Source organism: Trichechus manatus, unplaced genomic scaffold (assembly GCF_000243295.1).
Source record: "Trichechus manatus latirostris isolate Lorelei unplaced genomic scaffold, TriManLat1.0 scaffold00135, whole genome shotgun sequence".
NCBI classification, from domain to species: Eukaryota; Metazoa; Chordata; class Mammalia; order Sirenia; family Trichechidae; genus Trichechus; species Trichechus manatus.
The window spans coordinates 387,546-415,471 of record NW_004444071.1 but is presented as its reverse complement, the minus strand read 5'-3'; positions in this window follow the sequence as shown (position 1 = coordinate 415,471).

Genomic DNA, 27,926 nt, shown 5'->3' with positions numbered 1-27,926 from the left:
TGTAGTAACTGTTAAATGAGAAACTATTTTGTTCTGTAAGCCTTCATCGTAAGTGAGAATAACAACACAATTGGAAGAGTGTAGTCAATGTCACTCAACTGTGCATGTAGAAATTTTTGAAATGGTGTATCTTTGGCTACGAGTATTTTCACCAAAATAAAAGGTTGAGAAGTTAGAAGTTTGACATGTCTTGGGGTTGTTAACAAATGTCATAAAACAATAAGTTACTACTGTTTCATGAGAAACTATTTTTTCTGTAAGCCTTCACCTGAAGTACAATAAAAAAAAAAGGATGATGTTAAGTTATATATATTGCTTAGACAATCTGACATTATAGATAGACAGACAGACAGATACATAGATAGATGTTTGGCTAAAAATTTAGTCTTATACTCAATTTTTAGCTAACTTTACATTAATATGGTTAGTTTCTGGCAAAAAGACAAATTGTTAGCAAATAATTTGTTGGCAAGAGGATGTTTTCAAATTTAAAGTGGATTTCAAAAATTAAAACTTAGCTTATATATATGTGAAGCGTAAGCATCAAATAAATATTAATTCAATAAGTCAAATAGCATTTGTGTTGCCAGGTATTCTATAAGTGTATAAAAATATTATGTGCTCTTATTTTGTTCAGGTAAGTTTTGGACAATGATAATCCATGTTGGAATCACACACACGCACACACATGCACACACAACTAGGTTACAAACAAGAGACCTAAACCCTGATCTATCTCAGTTGTTCTACACCAGTCATGCCAATGGAGAAAACACCACAATATCACTTAGCTTTAGTTTCTTCATAAATAAAATGAGCAGAATATAACTCTCATTAAGTTTATATAACTAAATCATGACCATTGTAAGTATTTATCCTCTATGACACAATTCAGTCACCATTTTCTCCCGAATGTATTTACATTCTTTTGAAATTTAGATTAAATGATCTGCACTCAGCCTATTTTTAACACTGCCCTTATTATAATGCAATGACAGCTTTGGTTGGCCCAGTATCATTCACATTTCCCAGGAAGATGTGGTAAATTAAACAATAAACAACTTATTGGTGAAAGTACGTCTTAACGTTGAACATGTAAAAACAAGGTTGTATTTCGAATATTTTAAAACAGCATAGAATGTGATTTCTGGAGTCTGGGTCTCATAAATTATTCCAAGACATCTCCTCTAATACCAGACTCACCCCACTTTTCCAGTGTAGTCATAAATAAGCTCAAGTTGTCAGATTACCGAGATCTTGGTTGTCTGATAAAATTAATTCTTTTTCCCAGGTTCTTATTATAGACTTTACACCAAGTAGGTGCTATAATGCTGCTGGCTGATTGACAAATAGTAAAGCTTAGCATGATAGCAATGATTTGTTATACATATACTTGTGCTTTTCCATCTTTCTTAAGATATCCATATGCTCTTTCCTATTGAAATCCATTCTCCAGGTTTGCTTTCTGCAAAATCTACTATAGTTCTTTGTCTATCTGAGAAGAGATTAAATTAATGACAAATTATACAACACCATCATTCAGAGCTATTTGATACTATTTCTTTTGATATTCAAGGTATTTTACTTATAATTTTGCTTTCTAACTGGGGGAAAATCATTTTATAAAACCTGTCATGCTCATTTTCACCCATCAACCAATAAAACTATTGTTAAAAATAATTCATATATGATTATATATGTTGCTGTTGGGTGCCTTTGAGTTGGTTCTGACTCATAGCAACACTATGTACAACAGAATGAAACACTGCCCAGTCCTGCGTCATCCTCATAATGATTGTTATGCTTGAGCCCATTGTTGCAGCCACTGTGTAATTCCATCTCATTGAGGGTCTTCCTCTCTTACCTGACCTACTTTACCAAGCATGATGTCCGTCTCCAGGGACTGATCTCTCCTGATAACCTGTCCAAAGTATGTGAGATGAAATCTAGCCATCTTTGCTTCTAAGGAACACTCTGGTTTTACTTCTTCGAAGACAAATTTGTTCATTCTTTTGGCAGTCCATGGTATATTCAATATTCTTCGCCAACGCCACAATTCAAAGGCATCAATTCTTCTTCAGTCTTCCTTATTGGTAGTCCAGATTTCGCATGCATACGAGGCAACTGAAAACACCATGGCTCGGGTCAGGTGCACCTTAGTCTTCAAGGTGACATCTTTGCTTTTCAACACTTTACAGAGGTCTTTTGCAACAGATTTGTCCAGTGCAATGCATCTTTTTTATTTCTTGACTGCTGCTTCCGTGAGTGTTGATTGTAGATCCAATTAAAATGAAATCCTTGACAACTTCAATCTTTTCTCCATTTATCATGATGTTGCTTATTGGTCTAGTTGTGTGGATTTTGGTTTTCTTTATGTTGAGGTGTAATTCATACTGAACCCTGTGGTCTTTGACTTTATCAGTAAGTGCTCCAAGTCCTCTTCACTTTCAGCAAGCAAAGTTGTGTTATCTGCATATCGTAGGTTATTAATGAGTCTTCCCCCAAGCCTGATACTGTTTTCTTCTTCATATAGTCCAGCTTCTCAGATTAATTGCTCAGTATACGGATTGAGTAAGCATGGTGAAAGGATTCAACCCTGACACATATCCTGAGGGACATCATTGCTGATGTTAGATAGATTCTGGCTGAAAGCGAAGAATACCAGAAAGGTGTTTGCCTATGTTTTATTGACTATAAGACATTTGACTATGTGGATCATAACAAATTATGGATAACATTGCGAATAACGGGAGTTCCAGAACACTTAATTGTGCTTATGAGGAAACTGTACATAGATCAAGAGGCAGTCGTTCAAACAGAACAGGGGGATACTCCTTGGATTAAAGTCAGGAAAGGTGTGCGTCAGGTTTGTAGCCTTTCACTGTACTTATTCAATCTGTATGCTGAGCAAATCATCTGAGAAGCTGGACTATATAATATATATAATACATGTACATATATTTATTTATATATATATATATATATATAAAATACAATAGATAGATACAGAGAGATAGCTGCTGTCAAGTTGACTCTGACTCAGGGCAACCTTATGTACAACAGAACAAAATGTTACCCAGTCCTGACTCATCCCCACTATCACAGGCATGTTCGAGTCCATCCTCGCCACTATTGTGCCAGTCCTCCTCACTGAGAGTCTCCCTTGCCCTTGCTGGCCCTCTGATTCACCAAACAAGATGTCCTGTTTCAGTGATTGATCACTCCTGATGATGTATCAAAAACAAGAGAGTTGAACAATGTTCTGTTGCGATCTATAAGGTTTTCTTCGGCTATTTTCTGGAAGTAGATTGCCAGGACTTTTTTCCTAATCTGTCTTAGTTTGAATGTTCCACTGAAACCTGTCTACCATGAGTGACCCTCTCGTATTTGAAATATCGGTAACATATCTTCCAGTATTATAGCAACACAAACACCACCACAGTTTAACAAACTGACAGATGAGTGGTGCCTTAATTTTATATCATATATACAGATATATTAAATTCCTAAGGGAGGACATGGTACCTTTATGTAAAAATGACAGGATCTACAAACAATAAAAAGCATTATGTATTCATTATAAATAAGACTTTGTTCAAAATTATTCAAATAAATATATCATTCACCTTAAATAATTAATATTAAGCAGAGACTATTATCTACCATGTTTTGAGTGATCAGTGTTACATACTAGTGAACTCATTATTTTAGATTTTTCCCGCAATTTTCCCTTTAACTTTTTGTTATAATTCAGGGTTTTTTTTTATTTAAAATACTACCTGGATAAGAAATTAAGACCCAACTATATGCTGTTTACTGGAGACATAATTTAGATTAAAATATTGAAATAAATTGAATATAAAAGAAAGGAACAATATATGACATGCAAACAGCAACCATGAGATAGCTGGAGTGGCTATATTGATATAAGAAAAGAATAGATTTTACAACAAAAATACATTACTGCATATTAATGAAGCTCAATCCATTAAGAAGATATAATAACTTCCAATCCATTAAGAAGATATAATAACTGTCAATAAATGTGCACACAAAAGCAGAGTCCAAAAATTAAGCAATACAAAATAAAGAATTGTAAAGAAAGTAGACAATTCAACAACATTAGTTAAGAGTCCAATACTCCACTTTCAATAACGAATAGACCAACTAGGCAGGAGATTAGGAAGGTAACTGAAAACTTGAATGCAGTGTAAAGCACTGAAAACTACTGGACATCTATAGAACAGTCCACCAAGCAACAGCATAATACATCTTCTTTTCAAAAGCACATCAACCATTCTCCAGAATAGACTATATTATAAGCCATAAAGCAATCCTCAATAAATTTAAGGGATTAAAATCATACAAAGTATGTTATCTGATCATGATGGTATTCAAGTAGAAATCAACGACAGATGAAAATTGGTAGCATTTACAAATATGCAGAAAGTAAACTACACATTAGTAAGTGACCAAAGAAGAATTCACATAAGATATTAAAAAATGCCTTGAAATAAATGAAACAAAAACACGATATAGTAATATGTATGGGATACAACTAAAGCTGTGTTCAGGGGGATATTTGTACCTACAATGCCGACATTAAAAAAGAAGAATGGTATCTAATTAATAACCTAACCTTCTATCTTAAGTCACTAAACAATAAGAACAAACTACAGTGAAAGCAAAGAAAAGGAAATAGTAAATAATAGAATGGAAATAAATGAAGTAAAAAAAAAAATAAGGAAAGAGCATAAATGTAAGAAAAACCCTACAAACTCAATAATAAAAAGACAAATATTCCAGTTAAAAAATTGGGCACAGGATCTGAATAGACATTTCTGTAAAGAAGGTATGCAATTGGATGACAAATACGTGAATAGATGCTCAGCAGTATCATTCATCAAATCAAAAAAATTCAAACTCTTTGCTGTTGAGTCAATTCTGATTCATAGTGACCCTATAGGACAGGATAGAACTGCCCCATAGGGTTTCTGAGGAGGGGCTGGTGGATTCTTACTTCTGAGCTTTTGGTTAGCAGCTGAGCTCTTAACCACTGCACCGCCAGGGCTCCTATTATTCATTAGGATAATGAGATACCACTTTACACCCACTGGGATGAAAATAATAAAAAAGATAATAAGAAGTGTTGGTGAGTTATATGGAGAAATTGGAACCTTCAGATATTGCTGATGGGATTGTAATACGATGCAGATGTATTGGAGAAAGTTTGGCATTCCTCAAAATAGTAAACATGGAGTTATCTTTACAGCTAGCAAATCTACTCCTAGGTACGATCCCAACAGAAATGAAAATATATAGCCACATAATAACTTGTGTACAAATGTTTATAGCAGTATTATTCATAATAACCAAGAGGCGTAAGCAACCCAGATGTCCAACAAATGATAAATTGGTACTTATTTACATAAAATATGGTATATCCATAAAATGGAATATCATTCAGCAGTAAAAATGAATGAAGTACTGATACATGCTACTTCATGGATGAACCTTGAAAGCATTAGTGCAAAGATCGAGAAGTTAGTCACAAAATACCTCATTCTGTATGATTCCATTTATATAAAATGTCCAGAATAGAAAAATTTGTAAAGATAGAAAGTAGATTAGTGGCTGCCTTGGGCTGGAGGTAGGGTAATGGGAAGACACTGCTAAATTGGTTGGTTTGTAAATTTGAGTAATAGCCATATTAACTGGTTTTAGAATTCATAAAGAGATTTTAACATTAACAGTGGTCATTGTTCCAGAGTATGTCAGTAAATATACTAAAACCACTGAATTATACAGTTTAAAATAATGAATTTTATCATGTGCGAATTATATTTCAATAAGTCTGATAAAGATCTCGTTAGATGTGAATTAAATTCTCAGTAATACTTATGAAGAAAGGTTGATAAACAACTATGATAGAATTTGGGATATCATTGTTACCAATATTAAGAAACTGTACCTGGGAGTGGATAACTAAGATTCCTTTCCTCAATCTCACAACGCTACCCAATCCCCAATTTATCCTCACTATCCTTTTCCTTTACTTTACACTCAGGAAGCACTGTTCTTATATGCATTTAACGTAATACATTTTTGTTAATGTTAAGTATTCCTTTACAAATTCAGATCTTTCTAAAAAGGAGAATTGACTTACTATTCTAATTACCTTTCTGAATACCGCATATAACTAAAGAAATTAATGGACCTAATTGTCATGTCTATGTGTCCATGCATGTGTGTATTCATAATATATTCATAAGTATACACATACTATATCATATTTTAGAGTAATTTTCTAATCACTATTATTTTCAACCCAGTCTTAGTAGTTACACACAATTCAATGAGTCACACATGTTTTTATTTCTTTACAAAACTAAATAATATTTTTCACATTAAATCAAAATTGGCAATTATCTGAACTTTACTATTTGTGTGTTCAGAGATCATTCAAAGCCATTGCACATTCATTTCTGGTAGAAGGAAAATACAGTAAAATTTGCAAAAGCTGGAACCTCTGTAAGGCAGAAACCTGACAGAGAAAGAAAACTCAAATATCTTCTACAAAAATGAATGATAGAAAAGTAGTAAGTGCACCCTGTCAAAGGCAGAAAACTTGCAAGTCCCAGGGAAAAAAAAAAAGACAATTTTATTGAGTTCCGGCTCTCACAGGTTTCACTGCATATAGCAAAACTTTCCAGGCAACTGCTGATATGTTGATGTATTACCAGGAGGACAGTCTAGAATTTAAGATGTGAAACATTCTACAGTTTTTAATATATCCTTCTTTTGACACTGAAATCTGAAACCGTGACAGCTATTACCATAGTAAGAAAAATATTTTAAAAGATTTTGTTTACCCTAAATGTAACATTACTTTATATTAAATTGACTATTATGTCCCAAATATTTTACATTATTAAGTGTCTTAGTTATCTAGTCCTGCTATAATTGAAATACCATGAGTGGATGGCTTTAACAAAGAGAAATTTATTTTCTCATAGTCTAGTCGGAAACCTTGGTGGTGTAGTGGTTAAAATCTATGGTTGGTAACCAAAAGGTCAGCAGTTCGAATCCACCAGGCGCTCCTTGGAAACTTTATGGGGGCAGTTCTACTCTGTCTTTTAGGATCAGTATGAGTCAGAATCGACTCAATGGCAATGAGTTTGGTTTGGTTTGGTTACTAGACTAGAAGTCCAAATTCAGGATGTCATCTCCAGGGGAGGGCTTTCTCTCTCTGTAGGCTCTGGCGGAAGGTCCTTCCCATTAATCTTCCCCTGGACTAAGAGCTTCTCCTAGCAGAAACCCCGGGTCCAAAGGACGCACCCTGCTCCCGGCACTGCTTTCTTGGTGGTATGAGGTCCTCCCAATTCTCTGCTTTCTTCCCTTTCCTTTTATCTCTTGTGAGATAAAAAGTGGTGCAGGACACATCCGAGGGAAACTCCCTTTACATTGGATCAGGGATTTGAGCTGAGTAAGGGTGTTACATCCCACCCTAATCCTCTTTGACATAATCTAATTTTGCCGCATTAACCAGATGCAGAGATTAGGATTTAAAACACATAGCAAAATTACCATCACAAAATGGAGGACAACCACACAATACTGGGAATCACGGCCAAACCAAGTTGACAGATATTTTTGATGGACACAATTCAATCCATGACATTAAGAAAAAGAAATAAGGTTGTAAAAAAAGGTTAAAAAAAAAAGCTTAACATTATTTATTTAATAAACAAAGCACATTGTCAAAATTAAGGGAACAGTTTTGATAGTTTATTATTTAATCATATTGACTCTTATAAAAAATATTTCAAAGTATACAGAACATAATAGAAATGTTCTTTGCCAAAACTTTACTTTTTTGTCACTGTCAGTGCATTTTTTATAAGTGCTTAGGAAATGGAAGATTATATGCCATATAATTGCAAATAAATAATTTTATGCAATAAGAGAATAATCACATCAAATGCATTACCTACAGATTACTGTTGCTAGAGCTTCTCAAAATCTAAATGGGATCATAATCCACTGACCTTAAAGTAAAATTGTGTCTTTATATGATATATCGCCATCTAGCTCACCGCCTAGGTATTAACTCTCTCTATATACAGTATATGGTATATATCCACCACTCTAACGTCAGTTTGTCATACTTCAGTGGCTTGCGTGTTACTGTGGTGTTGGAATCTATGCCACCAGTATTTCAAATACCAGCAGGCTCACCTAGGGTGAAGAGCTTTCAGCAGAGCTTCCAGACTAAGAAAGTCTAGAAAGAAGGACCTGGTGGTCTACTTCAGAAAAAAAAGAAAATATGTCAGTGAAAATCTTATGAATAGCAGTGGAACATTCTCTGATATAGTACCAGAAGATGAGCCCCTCAGGTTGGAAGGCACTCAAAATACCACTGGGAAAGAGTTAACCTCAATAATTTAAATGAAGTCAAGCTTTCGGGACCTTTAAGTACTGATGTGGCTTGACTCAAAATGACAAGAAGCAGCTGTAAGCATCCATTAATTATCAGAAAATAGAGTGTATGAAGTATGAATCTAGGAAAATTGGAAGTTGTCAAAAATGAAATGGAAGGCATTAACACAGATTGTTTTATTTAAATAATTTTATTACCTATAATATCACATTTTTTAAAGTTTTACTAGACATATCATTACAAATGCAAAATTAAAATAAAAAATAATTCCACTTCATTTATTAATCCTTTTTCTTACTGTGTTATTAGTTCCAGGTAATATGTTAGTCAATAGTAATTGAGAAAAAATAACATTCATAAGTAATCAAATATTAATAAGAAGACAATCTAAAATACAAGAAAAGTCATGCATTGAAAAGTCTAGGGTTGTATGTTTCAATCCCTGTTTCACCGATGTGGGGGTAAGCTGCATGATGAATACCTTGAGGCTTTGCTGCCCTATTCAAGGTTTTCCCTATGTGGTCATCCTAAACACCATCAAACTTCATGCCAGGGTAAGCATTTGCCTAGTTTTAGAAATGAGAAAATTGAAGTGCAGAGAAACAAAGTGATTTTCTCAAGGCTGACTGACAAGTTAATAGTAGAATCAGGAATGGAAAACAGTTTTGTACTCCATGCCAGTAGATGACTCTCTTCTCTAAAAACTGTGACTATATATAGATAATGCTCATATATTATTTCCAGCAAGACTAGAATAGGATATCCATTTCAAATCCCTTTGAGAAGTCACAACAATGATGAGTTCCTTGTTAGACCACCCTACCTTAAATCTTCCATGTTGGCATATTCGCTTTGCTTGGTAAATGGAGGTATGGCATACAGTAGCAATGGTTTAAACTAGTGCGATCCGTCTTACACTTCCTGTTAGAGAACACTGGATTGCAACACACTAGGGCTTCTGTTAACAACTAGAAAAGCATGTGAAATTACCAAAAAAAAAAAAAAAAAATCTTATTTTAAAAGCAACAAAGAGATAAAGGAGCAAGGAAAATTCAATAGAATAAAATTCCAGAGAGGAAAAGAACCATTCTGGGTTCAGCCTAGGAAGAAAGAGTGTCTCGAGGAAGTATTTAGCTGATATATAGCGTGGAGGTGAAAAAAATAAAATAAAATAAGAATTTACTTGCTTTTCAAGGGCACATATGACCTTTACCAAAATTGTTTACTTTCTTAGTAATACAGAAATTCTTAACAAATGCAAAATATTGAAACCATTTAAAGTATGTTCTCTGAACATAATAAAATTAAGCTTGAAAAATCTTAACTATCAGTGAAAAAGAGGAAGACCCTCAACAAGATGGATTGAAACAGTGGCTGCAGTAATGGGTTCAAGCATAACAACAATTGTGAGGATGGTGCAAGACTGGGCTATGTACCCTTCGGTTGTACATAGGGTCGAAATAAGTCAAAACTGACTCGACAGCACCTAGCAACAACAATCTGGAAAATAAACTGTACTTTGAAATCAAACATAGTTCAAAAACAGTAATCCAATTAAAATTGAAATTGAACTTTCACATTTATGCTAGAAAATCTATGTCCTTTTAGAAGATCTATCATCAAATACAGAGACAAAATTATGTAGTTTGTACTACATAGGTATATTTATATGGATGATTTCTAAATAATATTATTTATATAAATAAAAATATAATTTATGGAACAAACGGGAAAAAAAAAAAAGACATTTAATCCTCAATTCAGAATCCTCATATATGTACACGGACATAAAAGCTTCATTTGTAATAATTTCAAAACAATCTTTTAAATAAAAATATGTAACTGACATGGAATTAAATGACTTCTTTTTTAGCAGACTTATGGATACTTTTGAAATTAAGTGTTGTCCTAGGTTTCATATTTTTCTTGAACACTTTAACGCTCAATGGCACCCAACAACAATATAAAATTATTTAAATGTGTGGCCTTTTTTCATGTAATCTGAGGACATTTTTGTTGTTCTTAGTTGCCATCAAGTCAGTCATGTAGACACCATGTGTGCAGAGTAGAGCTGCTCCATAGGGTTTTTAAGGCTGTGACCTTTTGAAAGCAGATCACAGCAGCCAGGCCTGTCTTCTAAGGCACATTTGGGTGGGTTCAGACTGCCAACCTATTGGTTAGTAGTTGAAAGCTTAACTATTTGTGTCACCTAGGGACTCCTACGAGTTGCAATCATTAGTTTGGGAGGGACTCCTAAAATACTAATAAGATTATCTTATTTGTAACACAAATCACTCCTATTCTATTCTCTTGAAGCATTGATCTCATTATTACTGAATAAATGTAAGGTTTTCTTCTCATTTATATATAACTGAATAATAGTAGATTTTTAAATCTTTGAGAAAATTTATTACATTATGCATGTATATACACAGATGTATATCTGTATATGCATGTTTATGTGTATACATGTTCCCTGTTTCTATCATATTTTACAGATAAAAGTAACCAATATGTTATTTTCATAAAAATAGGTGAATGAGGGCTTAACTAGGCCAAAATTTAGCTTTCATACAGATAATTTGTCTTTAGCACTCTCATATGTTATGAAACCTGTATACCTATTCATTTATTTTTGTATCTATGCTTATATATGTACATGCAATGTGTTCATATGTGCATAAATATATATGTATGTAAATATGAACATTTGCTAGAAATGTATTCCAAAATATTATCACACTTTTCTTTAAAAAATAAAGAAGTTAGCTTAATTTGACTCTTAGAAAACAAAAATGGATTGGAAGGATGAAAATATGTTTGCATTTGGAGATAAATTATTATCTTAAAATGCCTAACTTCTAGGGATATTTACATTTTTATATTTTATATTTTTTATATTTTAAAGATAGCTGAAATCAATGACACTCCAGTAGCAACGAGCACCCATAGCTCTCAGATCTTGGTTTCTAATATCATTCTCCAGTAAAAAGAAACAGGACTCCTGGATGAAATGTCTGTTTCTAGGACAGGAGCAGGGGATATGCAAATGACACTGGAACATCTTCTAGTGTGAGAAAGTAAGGAAGTTATAAACACACACACACACACACACACACACAGATGAGGGAATGTCCAAATGATACAGGATCCAACTGAAAGAGCTGCAACAATTTGAGGAACTAACTAAAGTAGCATTATATTATAACCCAAAGTATCAAATAAGTGTCGGCAAATCCACACTGATATAAGTGACTGAATACATAAATAAATGGGGAGAATAGACAAATATCCCATATAGAAAAATTTAAAACCGTTTATGTAGCTACTTTGCCCTTAAAGAGGTGGAGCATAACTTCACACTCCTTAAGCACAGAATGTGCACAGTACTTTCTTACAAGAGTACAGTATGGAAAAGTTGGGGTAACTTTATAGTATAGAAACCTGCCAAACACTTCCTCAAATCAGGTGATCAAGATTAGCATCAGTAGTGATAAGTCATGTTGATAGTATGTATCCTTGATACACTGTGATGAGACTGGACTTTACTTCTGTGATCTTCCACACAAAACACATCACCCTAATTAAATCATAAGAAGAACGTCAGACAAATCCTAACTTAGGAACATTCTTCAAGACAACTGACCAGTACTCCTCTAGACTGCTGAGGTCATCATAAACAAAGAAAGTGAGAAAACTGCTACAGCCAAAAGGAACCCTAGGAGACATGATTACTATATGTGATGTGGTGTCCTGGATGGAATCCTGAAACAGAAAAAAAGGGCATTAAGGAGAGATTGAAGAAATCTGAATTAAGCACGGGCTTTACTTAATAGTAATGGATCAATACTAATTGTGACAAATTCACTATACTAATGTGAGATGTTAATAGGGGAAACTGGATGACGGGTGTAGGGAGACTCCCTGCAGCAACTTTACAATCAATCTATAAATTTAAAACCATTGTAAAATAAAAAAGTTCATTTAAAAATTACCTAAATTTTTACAAGAAAAATTGTACACGTACGCTTTAAGAAGAAAAGAGAATCTTCTTGTCTGTGTACGTATGTAATAATTTGGAATATGTTTTAGCAAATAATCACTCACTTTTTCAAATGCACCCTTCCCCACAGATTTTAGGCTTGTCATGTGACTTTCTTTGGCCAATGGTATGTGAGCAGTTCTGGTTCTTGTACAATTTGGCTTGTCCTCTTTGGCTTCTGTGTCCACCACAAGAGTAATATGCCCCATGTAGTGCTTGTGCAAAGGAATGTGCACACATGTGGAGTAGATGAACCTTTCTCAAAGCCCAGAGGCAAGTTTAGCTGCCAGAAGTTTGCTGGAATACTGACCCAGTTGTTTCACAGACAGATGAATGAGAAAATGTAATACTGGCTGTTACTGTTTTAGGGGTGGTTTCTTATCAAATTATTGCATCAGTAGCTGAATAATAAAATGTGTCATTCATATCATCTCATGGATGGTGATTGCTCCCTGCTGTAGTAAAAAGCACATCTTCATTTATTAATTTCTTCTTGTGTTCAGTGTCCCCAAACAACACATAAATCAGACTTCTAAAGAAGTAGAATTTCTGAAATTTGGAAAATGGTTAGGTAAATGCATATACCATATTGACTAGTATTCAAGAAATAAGAAAAAAAAAAACATGTTGCAGAACTGCTTTCGATTATAATCTTTTCTTTAGGGAATAATTTTAGTTCAACACGGTTCTGTGATTCTTCACAATTTTGAGGAGCAGTTCCAGTCCAATCTTATGGGAATGCCATTTATGAAATGGTGCAGGTCAATGAATTAGGAATGATGAACTGTGTTCATATATTCAGATGCTGTCTCAGTGTTTTTGTGAAAATGGAAACGTTTTGCTGAAAACTACTAAAATTATTAAAAGAAAATTTATACAGCATGAGCACTAAATAAAATACTACTTGAATGTGTGAATAATGTATGCATTTATTCTTTAAATACATGGTGTGTATTCATGATACTTTTTTTGTGCATAAACACATTATGCATATAAAACATACAGACACACAGATACTTACAGACAAGGTATTCATCATGCAGCTTACCCCCACATCAATGAAACAGGCACTTAAACATACAACCCTAGACTTTTCAGTGCATGACTTTTCTTGTATTTTAGATTGACTTTTTATTAATATTTTGACTACTTATGAATATAACTAATGTTTTCTCAATTACTATTGACTAACATATTACCTGGAACTAATAACACAGTAAGAAAAAGGATTAATAAATGAAGTGGAATTATTTTTATTTTAATTTTACATTTGCAAAGATATGTCTAGTAAAACTTTAAATATTGTGACATTATAGGTAATAAAATTATCTAAATAAAACAAATAATCTGTGTTTTTAATCTCTTAAAATAAAACTAGCAAGTTAAAGCAAAGCGGAACCAATGACAGAGTTTTATTAAAGCCTTTAAAAAATGCATAAATGGCTATGACAAGACACTTTTATTGCTGTTGTTAGGTGCATCGAGTTGGTTACAACTCATAGTGACCTATGTACAACAGAATGAAATCCTGCCCGGGTTTTCTTCATATAACTCAGCTTCTCCAATTATTTGCTCAGCATACGAATTCAATAAGTATGATGACACACACATTTACTCATTTTAACCAAGCAGGATCCCTAGTTCTGTCTGAATAATTGCCTTTTCGTTGATATACAGGTTCCACTTGAACACAATTAAGTGTTCTGGAATTCCATTCTTAGTAATGTTATCCATAATTTGTTATAATCCACACAGTCAAATGCCTTTGTATAATCAAGAAAACACAGGTAAACATCTTTCTGGTATTCTCTGTTTCAGCCAAGATCCATCTGACATTAGCAATGATATCCTTTGTTCCACTTTCTCTTCAGAATACAGCTTGAATTTCTGACAATTCCCTGTTCATGTAATGCTGCAACTGCTTTTGAAAAATCTTCAGCAAGATTTTACTTTTGTGTGATATTAATGATGTTGTTTGATAATTTCCTCATTTGGTGGGATGACCTTTCTTTGGAAAGGGCACAAATATAGATCTCTTCCAGTCAGTTGGCCAGGTAGCTGTCTTCCATATTTCTTAGCATAGAAGTGTGAGCACTTCCGTCGCTGCATCCATTTGTTGAAACATATCAATTGGTATTCCAGCAACTCCCGGAGCCTTGTTTTTTGCCAATTCCTTCCATGCAGCTTGGACTTCCTTCTTTAGTACTATCGGTTCTTGATCACGTTACGTCCTGATGGTTGAATGTGGACCAATTCTTTTTGGTACAATTACTTTGTATATTCTTTCCATCTTCTTCTGATGCTTCCTGTGTTGTTCAATATTTTCCCCATAAAATCCTTCAATATTGTAACTCAAGGCTTGAATTTTTTCTTCAGTTCTTTCAGCCTGAGAAATGTCAACCATATTCTTCCCTTTTGGTTTTCCAACTCCAGGTCTTTGCACATTTCATTATAATACTTTACTTTGTCTTCTTGAACCACCTTTTGAAATCTTCTGGTCAGCCCTCTTACTTCATCATTTCTTCCTTTTTCTTTAGCTATTCTGTGTTCAACAGCAAGCTTCAGAGTCTCTTCTGACATCCATTTTGGTCTTTCTTTCCTGTCTTTTTAATGACGTTTTGTGTTCTTCATATATAATGTCCTTGATGACATTCCAGAATTCATCTGGTCTTAGGTCATTAGTATTCAATATGTCAAATCTACTCTTGAGATGGTCTCTAAATTCAGGTTAGATATACTTAAGGTTGTACGTTGGTTCTCTTGCACTTGTTCTAATTTTTTTCAGCTTCAACTTGAACTTGCATATGAGCAGTTGATGGTCTGTTCCATAGTCAGCCCTAGCCTTATCCTGACTTATGATATTGAGCTTTTCCATTGGCTCTTTTTATAGATGCAGTTAATTTGATTCTTGTGTATTCCACCCCAGTGAGGTCCATGTTATAGTCACCGTTTGTGTTGTTGAAAAAAGGGTATTTTCAGTGAAGAAGTCATAGGTCTTGCAAAGTTCTATCATGAGATGTCCAGCAAAGTTTCTATCACCAAGGCCATATTTTCTAACCATGTGTCACTCTTATTTTATTCCAACATTCAAATTCCAATTATCAGTAATTATCAATGCATCTTGATTGCATATTGGATCCATTTCATCTGCAGAAGTTGGTAAAAATCTTCCATTTTTTAATATTTTGCCTTAGTGGTTGGTGCATAAATTTGAATAATAATCATATTAATTGGTCTTCCTCATAGGCTTTTGGATATTATCCTGTTACTGACAGCATTGTACTTCAGGATAGATCCTGAAATGTTCTTTTTGATGATGAATGCAATGACATTCCTTCTCAATTTCTCATTCCCAGCATAGTAAATCATAGTATTGTCTGATTCAAAATGGCCAATACCTGTCCATTTCATCTCACTAATGACTAGAATATAGAGGTTTATGTGTTCCATTTCATTTTTGATGATTTCCACTTTCTTAGATTCATACTTCTCACATTCGATGTTCCTATTATTAAAGGACGTTTGCAGCTGTTTCTTTTCATTTTGAGTTGTGCCACAACAGCAAATGATGGCTCCAAAAGCTCGACTCTATCCATGTTATTAAAGTCAACTCCACTTTGAGGAGGCAGCTCTTCCCCAGTTGTATTTTGAGGTCTTCCAACCTGAGGAGCTCATCTTTCAGTACTATGTCAGACAAGGTTCAGCTGCTATTCATAAGTTTTTCTTTGGTAAATTTTTTTCAGAAGTAAATCACTAGGTCCTTCTTTCCAGCCTATGTTAGTCTGGAGGCTCTGCGGAAACCTGTCCACCATGATTGACCTTGCTGGTATTTGTAATACTAGTGCCATACCTTCCAGGATCAGAGCAACACACAAGCTACCACAGTACTACAAAGTAACAGATGAGTGGTAGGCTATTGCTGCTACTCACCATAAAAATTTCGGACAAGCACAATTAATATCCTAAAGCCCTAAAATGGTTAACAATAAATATCAGGAGAATAAATTACCTATACAGGCTTACCTCAGGGATATTGTGTGTTTAGTTCCAGACCACCACAAAAAAATGAATATTGCAATAAAGTGAGTCATATGAATTGTACTGTAGTGTATTAAGTGTGCAATAGCATTATGTATAAAAAACAATATACTTACCTTAATTAACAAATACTTTATTGCTAAAAGATGCTAACCATCATCTGAGCCTTCAGCAAGTCATGATCTTTTTGCTGGTGGAGTCTTTTGCTTTGATGCTGATGACTGCTAACTGAGCAGGGTGATGCTTGCTGAAGTTGGGTTGGCTGTGGTAATTTCTTAAAATAAAACAGCAGTGAAGTTTACCACATCTATTGACTCTTCCTTTCACAAAAGGTTTCTCGATAGCATGTGATGCTGTTTCATTGCATGTTACCCACGGTAGAACTATTTTCAAAATTGGAGTCAATACTCTCAAACCCTGTCGTTGTTTTATCAACCAATTTTATGTAACTTTCTAAACCCTTTGTTGTCATTTCAACAATGTTCACAGCATCTTCACCAGGGGATGAAACTATTTTCTTTGCTTATCCATAAGAAACTATCCTCATCCGTTAAAATTTGAACTTGAGATTGAGGTAATTCAGTCACACTTTCAGGCTCCACTTCTAATTCTAGTTCTCTTGCAATTTTCACTACATTTGCAGTTATTTCCTCCACTGAAGTCTTGAACCCCCTCAAAGTCATCCATGAGGGTTGGAATCAACTTCTTCCAAACTCCTGTTAATGTTGATATTTTGACCTCCTCCCAGGAATCATGAATGTTCTTAATGGCATGTAGAAGGGTGAATTCTTTCCAGCAGGTTTTCAATTTACTTTGCCCAGATCCATCAGAGGAATCACTATCTATGGCAGCTATAGCCTTAAAAAATGTACTTCTTAAATAATAAGTCTTGAAAGTCAAAATTACTCCTTGATCTATGGGCTGCACAATGAATATTGTGTTAGCAGGCATGAAAACAACATTAATCTCTTAGTACATTTCCATCAGAGATCTTGAATGACTAGATGCATTGTCAACAAGCAGTAATACTTTGAAAGAAATCTTTTTTTCTGAGAAGTAGTTCTCAAGGGCGGGCTAAAAAAAATCAGTAAATCATGTTGTAAACAGATGTGCTGTCATCCAGGCTTTGTTGTTCCATTTATACAGCACAGGCAGAGTAGATTTAGAATAATTCTTAAGGTACCTAGTATTTTCAGAATGGTAAATGAGCATTGACTTCAACCTAAAGTCTGCATTAGCCCCTAACAAGAGAGTCAGACTGTCCTTTGAAGCTTTGAAGCCAGGCATTGACTCCTCTCCAGCTATGAAAGTCCTAGATGGTATCTTCTTCCACTGTAAGGCTATTTCACCTACACTGAAAATCTGTTGTTCAATGTGCCACCTTCATCAGTTCTTCTTAGCTTGATCTTCTGAATAACTTGCTGTAGCTTCTCCCTCAGCACTTCCTGCTTCTCCTTGCACTTTTATGTTATGGAGATGGCTTCTTTCCTTAAACCTAATGAATCAACTTCTGCTTGTTTCAAATTTCTTCTGCAGTTTCCTCATCTCTCTTAGCTTTCATAGAATTGAAGAGAGTTAGGGCCTTGCTCTGAATTAGGCTTTGGCTTAAGGGAGTGTTGTGGCTGGTTTGACCTTCTATCCAGACCACTAAAACTTTCTCATTATCAGCAATAAGGCTGTTTTGCTTTCTTATCATTTGCATATTATTCAATCAAATAACACTTTCAGTTTCCTTCAAGAGCTTTTCCTTTGCCTTCACAACTTGTCTGACTGTTTGGCACAAGAGGCCTAGCTTTTGGCCTATCTCAGCTTTCAACATGCCTCACTAAGCTTAGTCATTTATAGCTTTTGATTTAAAATGAGAGATGTTCGACTCGTCCTTTCACTTGAACACTTAGAGGCTACTGTAGGGTTATTAATTGGCCTAATTTCAGTATTGTCTTGTCTCGGGGAATAGGGAGACCAGAGGAGAGGGAGAGGGAAAGAGATGGGGGATCGGCCAGTTGGTGGAACAGTGAGAACAAACACAACATTTATCGATTAACTTCACTGTCTTATATGGGCACAGTTCTTGGCACCCCAAAATAATTACTATAGTAACATCAGAGATCACAGATCACCATAACAAATACAATAATAATGAAAAAGTTTGAAATATTGGGAGAATTTTCAAAATATGAACTCAGAGCCATGAAATGAGCACATGCTTTTGGAAAAATTGTGCTGAGAGACTTGCTCAATGCAGGGTTGCCACAAACCTTCAATTTGTCAAAAACAATTATCTGTGAAGCTCAATAAAATGAGGTATGCCTGTGTTGTGGAAAAATGCCATTCGAAACTCATTACTCAGGTCTTTTTTCAATGTTGTATTATGATACATTTATTTTTAAATAAATCTGTGTATAGTATAGATATAATGTAATATAAGAATATGTGTTTGTGCATATGTGTGTAGTATATAGACTATGTATTTATATTATATAGTACAGATTGAGGAATATTAGTCAAATTCATTTTTTCTGAATATTTCTCTGAGATTATGATAAGCACAAGACTGTATATAGGTATAGCTATCCTGGAGTCATACTTTAGCGTCCGCATGTGGGTTAGAGGAGTTGGGGAGGAAAAATAGGGCCAATATTTCTCAAGGCTCAGTGGAAATTTTTCAGTTTTGGCAACTTACATATTATCTAGTTGTATGATTTGGAATAAGCAGAGAAAAATATAGTTTATTTTAGGGACTTAGATTTTTTTTTCCCCTGAAAAATGTGGGCACTATTTTATCAAACATCAAAATCATCACCCTAAGAGGTGGGCAGTAATGAATTTAGAAAATAAGATTGTGAACCATTACTAGGAAAGACTCAGGCCAGATAAAGTAGTACACTGAAATGTAATCTGTACACCAATTTGCGGACTATATGAGTAAGGAATATATTGGAACCTCGCATTTCCTAGTTTAATAATAAAGATAACAACAACTACAGCAACAACAACAATTTAGAATTGACTCAATGGCAACTAACAATCACAACAGAGAAAAGTAAGTAAGACATAGTCCTTCCATGGAAAACTCATGTCGAATCCTAGTTACATACTATTTAACTGTATCTCATGCATTTTGCATTTATTCTAATTTCCCCTGCATTACATTTGACTTTATGCTTGTCTTAGTCATCTAGGACTGCTACAACAGAAATACCACAAGTGGATGGCTTTAACAAAGAGAAATTTATTTCTTCAGAGTAAAGTAAGCTCAAAGTCCAAACTCAGGACATCAGCTCCAGGGGAAGGCTTTCTCAATCTGTCAGCCTTCTCATCAATGTTCCCCCAGACTAGGAGATTCTCCGCGTAAGGATCCCAGGTCCAAAGGACACGCTGTGTTCCTGGCTCTGCTTTCTTGGTGGTATGAGGTCCCCATGTCTCTCTGCTCGCTTCTGTCTTTTATATCTCAAGAGATTGCCTCAGGACACAATCCAATCTTGTAGACTGAGTCCTGCCTCACTAACACAACTGCTGCCCTTCCTCCCTCAGTAACATCATAGAGGCAGGATTTACAACATATAGGAAAATCACACAATACCAGGGATCATGGCCCAGACAAGTGGATACACATATTTTTTTGGGGACACAATTCAATCCATGACATTCCACCCCTTGGCCCCCCAAAAATCACATCCTTGCAACATGGAAAACATTTTCACCCCATCATATCATAGCAAAAGTCTTAATTCCAAATCCAAAATCTAAAAACTCCTCTTCATCTGTGAAATCTAGAATACACGTTATCTGCTTCCAAAGGTACAGTGGCAGGACAGGCACAAGCTAGACATTTACATTACAAACGGGAGAAACTGGAGGGATAGAAGGGGTAACAGGCACCAAGCAAGTCAGCAGAACACATTAGCCATCAAGGCTTTGAAAATAATCTGTCTTCTGAGACAATTTACACAACGGCCCTGCACTCCAGACTGTAGGTATTGGCCACACTCTCCAGATTCTGGGTGGAGGTCCCTCGGCCCTGGGCTTCAGCTCCACCTTCCAGGCCCACTGGGACAGCAACTCTGCTCCCTCGGCTTTAGGGGCACCATTCTCCCAGTTCATCTGAATGGTAACTGCACTCTTAGAAACACCAGAGGCCATGGTTCCACTCCTAGAAACCCCTGAGGTTATGACCATACCTTTTGAGACTGAGGCAGCTCAGCTTCTTGTGTCCTTTGTCTCTTCAGCTTCTTCTTCTGTTTCCTGTCGCCTCTTGGCCCTTGGGCCTCATGCCCGCATCTGCCCTGCTGGGGCAAGTGCTGCAAAGCTCGGTAGCTCCACCAATAGGTGCCTGGAGGCACCCCACTCCACCAGAAAGCCTCGTGCGCACAGGCTCTCAGCTCTGTTGCTCCGTGAGTCAGCAAGCCTAGCTCCACCAATAAGTACTCAGAGGGAACCCACTCCACCAGGAAGCCTCTTGTGCACAGGCACTCAGCTATCTCACTGTGTGGGTTGGCTCCAGTGTTGTCTTGCACTGGTCTCCTCATTCTGCTGCTGTTGGTTCTCTGCCACTGCCGCTCCTCTGCCACTGGAGGTTCTCTGTCACTGTTGCTTCTCTGCTGCTACAGGTTCTTTGCTGCTGCCACTGCTCTATCCATTCACAGTTTCAAAACCACTTCCACATTTTAGGTATCTGTTAGAGCAGCACCCCACTCTCTAGGTACCAAATTCTATCTTAGTCATCTAGTGCTGCTACAACAGAAATACCACAAGTGGATGGCTTTAACAAAGAGAAATTTATTTCTTCAGAGTAAAGTAGGCTCAAAGTCCAAATCCAGGGTGTCAGCTCCAGGGAAAGGCTTTCTCAATCTGTCAGCCTTCTCATCAATGTTCCCCCAGACTAGGAGATTCTCCTCATGGGGACCCTGGGTCCAAAGGACACGCTGTGTTCCTGGCACCGCTTTCTTGGTGGTATGAGGTCCCCATGTGTCTCTGCTCACTTCTCTCTTTTATATCTCAAGAGATTGCCTCAGGACACAATCCAATCTTGTAGACTGAGTCCTGCCTCACTAACACAAATGCCGCCCTTCCTCCCTCATTAATATCATAGAGGCAGGATTTACAACATATAGGAAAATCACAAAATATCGGGAATCATGGCCCAGCCAAATTGATGTACACATTTTTGGGGGGACACAGTTCAATCGATGACAATGCTATAACTTATCAATGAGAGAGCTTCCTAAATGCATGGGCAAGCAAGAAAAAAAAAAAATGATTTATTTTTCACTTATCACTTTGTTCAGATATTTTTTAGTAATATTTATTTATTTGTAACACAATAGTTTTTTGTAAAACAGTCTCTGGGGAATACAAATATATGGTCCCGAGACTATAATTTAAAGCCTAGGCTGTCAATAGGCAAATTTCCGTTTGTTTAGGAATCTTTTAGCTCAAGAGACTAAACTGGTAACATGTCAAGATGTGTGAGATATTTTCAGAATAGTGAAAATATGAAGAAAATCTGAACATTGTGTTTGCCGAGCCACAATTTCTAAAAAATCTGATATCAACATTTAAAAGGAAAAAAATCATTTAGCATAAATATAAATTTGCAAATAATTGTCCCTTACTATCTTGCATTTTGGAAACCCTGGTATCATAGTGGTTAAGAGCTATGGTTGCTAATCAAAGGATCAGTAGTTTGAATCCACCAGGTGCTCCTTGGAAACTCTATGGGGCTCCGTCCTGTAGGGTCGCTATGAGTAGGAATCAATTGGTTTAGGTTTTGGGAACTCGTATTTTAGCTTTCCATTCTTTTTACAAAATTAATTAGATTCTCTTTCCTCTGTGTTGATAGGCTGGTATTAGAGGAAAGTTATTTCTTTTTATAGTATGATATAAAAGCATTTCAGCATTATGGGACAAGGAACTGAAACTTTATGCCCTATATAGCATATGATATATCTAGGACAGCTTACTTTTTTTTTTTTTTTTAAATAATAGAATTGTGATTGAGGGGTGGAGAATGAGTCAATCCTATTGATACTTTGGCCCCTTGATCTCAGTGCAAATTTGTGTGAAACATGCTACCCTAACTATTCTCAATAAGGCCCAAGTAATCTTATCTGGTATGGCTGTAGTTAGTCTCCCATCTTACTTTTTTTGTAACCAAGCTGGCCACATTGTGAAAAAAATAGTTGTCTATGTGAAGGTATTTTCCACAGGAATAGTAGTCACAGTTGAATGGAATTTGTATGTACTTAATGCCACTTGAAAAATTTGGGGAAAAAAAAGACTGAAATAGCTATCTTTGATGATGGCATCTAATACAAACTTCAAATTTTCCACCTTAATGCATTCTGCCTTCATAATTCTGTGTGTAATGAGGTTTTGCAGAGTGCAGGCCTCCTCTCTACTTCGTTATACAACTCCATCACATAGTGTGGTGGCAAGTTACTCCCTTAATGATAGTAGCTGTGGCTCATTTATCTTATATTTTTTTCTCAGCATCAGGCATAGAGCCAGAAAGGAAGTGAGTTGTCAAAAATATTAATAGAATGGAATCAAATCTATAAACATGAAAACATTGACCCAAATGCCCAAAAAACAAATTGCTTTAATTGGCTTCAACTTTATAAGGAACATCAAGGAAACTAATAAAATATTAAAATAAGAGAACAAAATGTATGGACACAGTATATCCATAAATAAAACTCTCTTATTATAGATTGAATTGTGTCCCACCCCCCACCCCCAGAAAAATTGCTGTAAATCCTAAACCCTACACTTGTGGAAAGGAGCCCCTGTGGCATAGTGATTGAGTGCTCAGCTGCTAACTGAAGTGTTGGCGGTTCTAACCCACCAGCCATTCCTTGGGAGAAAGATGTGGCAATCTGCTTCTTTAAAGACTTACAGCCTTGGAAACCCTATGAAGCAATTCTCCTCTGTCCTATACAGTCACTGTGAGTTGGAATCGACTCAATGGCAACAGGTTTGGTTTGGGTTTTTTAAATGTTTTTCAAGTGAAAATATTTTTATTGATTTATTTGCCTGATTAATACGTCAACTTTTCTTTGGTTGAACAGTGAATTCTACATTACTATTACCTGTAGGAATGGCGACGGTGACGGCAACCAACTGCACAACTCTTACAGAGAAGTGGTGCCAAGGAGGGTCACTCAGAGGAGTCGACCCCAGCTTCAGTCCCAGGAGTTTATTTATAGTCAATACAGCAAGTAGTGAAGCAAATCACAGAACGATGGGCTTTGGGTGAATAACAATAAGTTTCGGGCAAGGGAGAATGGACTTCAGGTAAACAAGCCAGTAGGTAACGGATTTGGAAAAACAAGTCATGACAAGTCTCAACATGTTGCGGACAAGTCTCAACATGCTGTGTGCAGCATATGGGCCTTTGAGGGGCTGAAGTTGTCACTGGTGTAGCCATATTTCAATGGCACATATCCCCACATTTCCCCCCTTTTGCTTAATTAATGGAATAAGAATCAAGAGGGTTTTCACTGGTCCAACAAATGCCCACTAGGATAAAGTAAAATTTTCTTTACGAGATATAAGCCAAGATTATCTTAGCTATTGTCTCCACACCTCAGGGCCTGGCTGATGTGTAGGGAATCTTTGTGAGTCCTTGTGAGCCCAGCTTCAGCTGGGTCACACTCCATATGCTCAAGGAGGAGAAGGTAGCATAGCGATGAGTAATACCTGGACTTAGTTGGGCTCCTAGATGGTGGCCATGGCAGCCTCTTTAAACTCACGGTGCTGGTTTTCCACTGGATACCATCTGGTTCTTCACCAGGTTACTAAGTAAGAGCGATGCTCTTATCAATTGCATTGCCGGAGTGAGAGGACTCAATGCACATCAAAACTTAGCCCAAGGCCTTTTCTGCCTTTTAGGTGTGTATGACAATAGAGGATGACCTTATAAAGATATAATAATCCTTAGCACTAACCATACCCTGATTATTGGACCAATGGGTTTCCTCCGACTCTCATTTTGTAAGCTAAACACTGTCTTTTAACATTCACTAAGATTATTATTCTTAAAGGTTCAAAGATTTATTAATAATAAAAAAATGATGATTTACACAATTTCACTATCAATTGGAACGGAATCACTGAATTAGAGACCTATCTATACAGAAGCATCTAACCTAGAAGAAGCAGAAAATATAGAGGAATTTACACATGACAGATTTTTCTGAGGAAATTACTGATTAACAAGATGATATAGGAAGGGCCTTCTCAAGAGGAGTTCTTCAATTTTCCCGTCTGGCATAGAAGGCTGACTTCTGTTGGTGATGGGGGAGCTTCAGGGAGTAGAGACATCGGATGACTGTTGAGAATTGAAAGTCACGAGAGAAACCATAGAGGTATCGTAGATCCCCGTTGTTAAGTGTCCTTCCCTGGGGGAAGGGGTGATGGTGTCAGTTGTGGCTCTGGAGTCGGATCGGATGGCGGCCCCAGCAGCCGCAGCAGGGGTGGTGGTGGCTGTTCCCAGCAGAAGGGTGGTGGCTGTCGCTGGGTCATGATATGGTTTTACTAATCAGGCGGACCTTTAGCTCTTGGGTTCTGACCCTCATTTTATATACTTTGGGGTAACAAAAACAGCTTTTGACCATGCTCTTCTTAATTCTGAAGAGCTCCAGATTGCTTCTGGCTCCAAAGTGGACCAGTAGGAGACAAAACAGCCGCATACCCTCTCCCCCAGGTTAGTAATTCTACAGGTCTTTGCCAGACAGAGGGATTTTGAGGATCTTTATAGAGGACCTGTGGGCAAGGTCGGGTGTCGGGGGGATAAAATGTTGTTCTGCAGCGGTATGACCGTCTTTAGCAACCGTTAAAAAGCTAAAAGTAAAGAGAGCTTTGGCAAGTCTTTCATTCTGGTCAAATAGTCTAGACCCATCATCTCCCCCCTTTTGTTTAATTAAGAGCTGTTTTAGAGTATGATGGGCACGCTCAATTATAGCTTGACTTTGAGGGTTATAAGGAATGCCAGTGATATGAAGAATATTCCAAGTGGCACAAAATCGTTGAAATTTAGCAGAAGTATATGCAGGACCATTAACAGTTTTAAGGGCTTGGGGACATTCCATGGTTGCAATGGCTTGGGTGAAGTGATAACAGGCATGAGTAGAACGTTCTCCAGAAAGGGCTGTAGCATAAAGAAACTCAGAACATGTATCTATGGACACATGAAGATATTTAAGTTTCCCAAAGGGAGGATAGTGTGTTACATCCATTTGCCATAATTGGTTGGCTACTAGACCACGTGGGTTGATGCCAGCAGCAAAGGACGTGGGAGAAAAGTGTTGGCAGTCAGGACAGGTGTGGACAATTTGTTGTGCTTCAGTAAGAGAGATAGAAGATTGTTTTCGAAGTCCCCATGCATTTTGATGAAAGAAATTATGAGAAGTTCATGCATTAGAAAAGGCAGAGCCAGCAAGTAAATCAGCACGAGAGTTGCCATCAGAAAGAGACCCCGGAAAGGGTATATGGGAACGCACATGTACCACAAAAAAGAGAGAGTTACGGCTATTAAGCAGGGTTTGAAGCTTTTTAAATAAAGTAAATAACTCATAATTGGAACTAAATCGAAGAGTTGCATTGCTAATATGTTGAATAGTGTGAACAACGTAAGCAGAATCAGCGATTAAATTGAAAGGCACTGATTTAAAAATTTCAAAGGCAGCAACAGCTGCCTACAACTTGGCACGCTGTGTAGTGGAGGCTTTCTGTGTAATAAAATGCTGCCAAGCACCTCCAGTTTGCCAGGTGACTGCTCCTTTTCCAGTTTTTTCTGATCCGTCTATAAAAGCGGTAGGAGCGTTAGCAAGAGGTGAAGGAGAGAGCATAGTAGAAAGTTGTAAAGGAAGAAGCTGTAGTATAGAGAGTGGCTTTGAAGTGTGATAAGAATAAATTATTTGTCCAGTAAAATCAACCAAAGCAATCCGGAGCTCTTCAGAATTAAGAAGAGCATGGCCAAAAGCTGTTTTCGTTACCCCAAAGTATATAAAATGAGGGTCAGAACACAAGAGCTGTTGAGAGTGAGTGCGTCCCTGCATCAGTAAGTTAATGCGTTGAGAGAAGCATGTAAACAACTGTTGTGGAGGACGATAAGGAAGAAAAAGCCACTCAAGTGCTCCGAAGTCAGGAGTAAATTGACAGAGCATGCCTGTAAGACTATGAGGAGTATTTAATAGGAGAAGGTAAACGGGATGATTTATCTGTAAACGAGTCAAAAATTTTTCTTTAATGGCTTGGTTAACAAGTGTTAATTCATGGCGTGCCTGGAGAGAGTGTGTCCTCATAGAGGTTAGAGCAGGGTCACCCTTAAGGGTCTCAAAGAAGTTGGTCAGTTGAGAAGTTGTTATACTGAGTGAAGGTCGCAGCCAATTAATATGACCAAGGATTTTTTGGAGGTCACTTAGAGTTAAAGCCTTGGGAATTATAATTTCTGGTGTTTTAGGGCGAATGATATGGGTGTCAAGATAGTATCCCAAATACTGCCACGGGGTGAAATACTGAACCTTCTCAGGGGCTATTTGTAAGCCAAAACTTCTTAACGCTTGTTGAACAGAGACAAGAAGTGAATCAAGTTGTTCTGGTTTGGGATGGGCTATGAGAATGTCGTCCGTATAGTGATATATAAGTCATGAGGGAAAGGCTCTTCGGACTGGCTTAAGAGCCTTATCAGCATAATATTGACAGATAGTTGGACTATTGACCATGCCCTGTGGGAGAAGAGTCCACTCATAACGTTGCATAGGATGACAATTATTCACAGAAGGAACTGAGAAGGCAAATTTAGCACAATCATCGGGATGGAGTGGGATGGTAAAAAAACTATCTTTAAGATCAATGATGATAATATGACATGTTTGAGGAATACAGGCTGGATTGGGAATTCCTGGTTGAAGAGGTCCCATAGGGACAAGACATTGATTAACAGCCCGTAAGTCATGTAGGAGCCTCCATTTTTTGGATTTTTTAGGGATACAAAAAATAGGTGCGTTCCAAGGGCTGCAGGAAGTTCAGATGTGTCTGGCCTCCAACTGTTCTTGGACAAGTCTTTTGAGGTGTTCTAGTTATTCTTCTTTAATGGGCCACTGCTCAACCCAAACAGGAGGGCCAGGTATCCAGGTAAATTTTAACAGAGGGTCTGTTTGAGCAGTGGCCCCTATGAAAAATCCTGAGGGGTGCCAATTTGAACATTCCACTGGGAGAGTAAATCTCACCCCCATAATATAGTAGGTAAAAGAAGGATAAAGGGACAGATAGAAGCGGGCTGTCCATCAGGGCTATAGCAAACAATGGGAAGTGTACTTTGAAAAGGACACTGTGCTCCTCCAACTCCGGCGAGGGTTTCAGCGGTCTGTTTCTTGGGCCAAGAAGAGGGCCAGGAGAAAG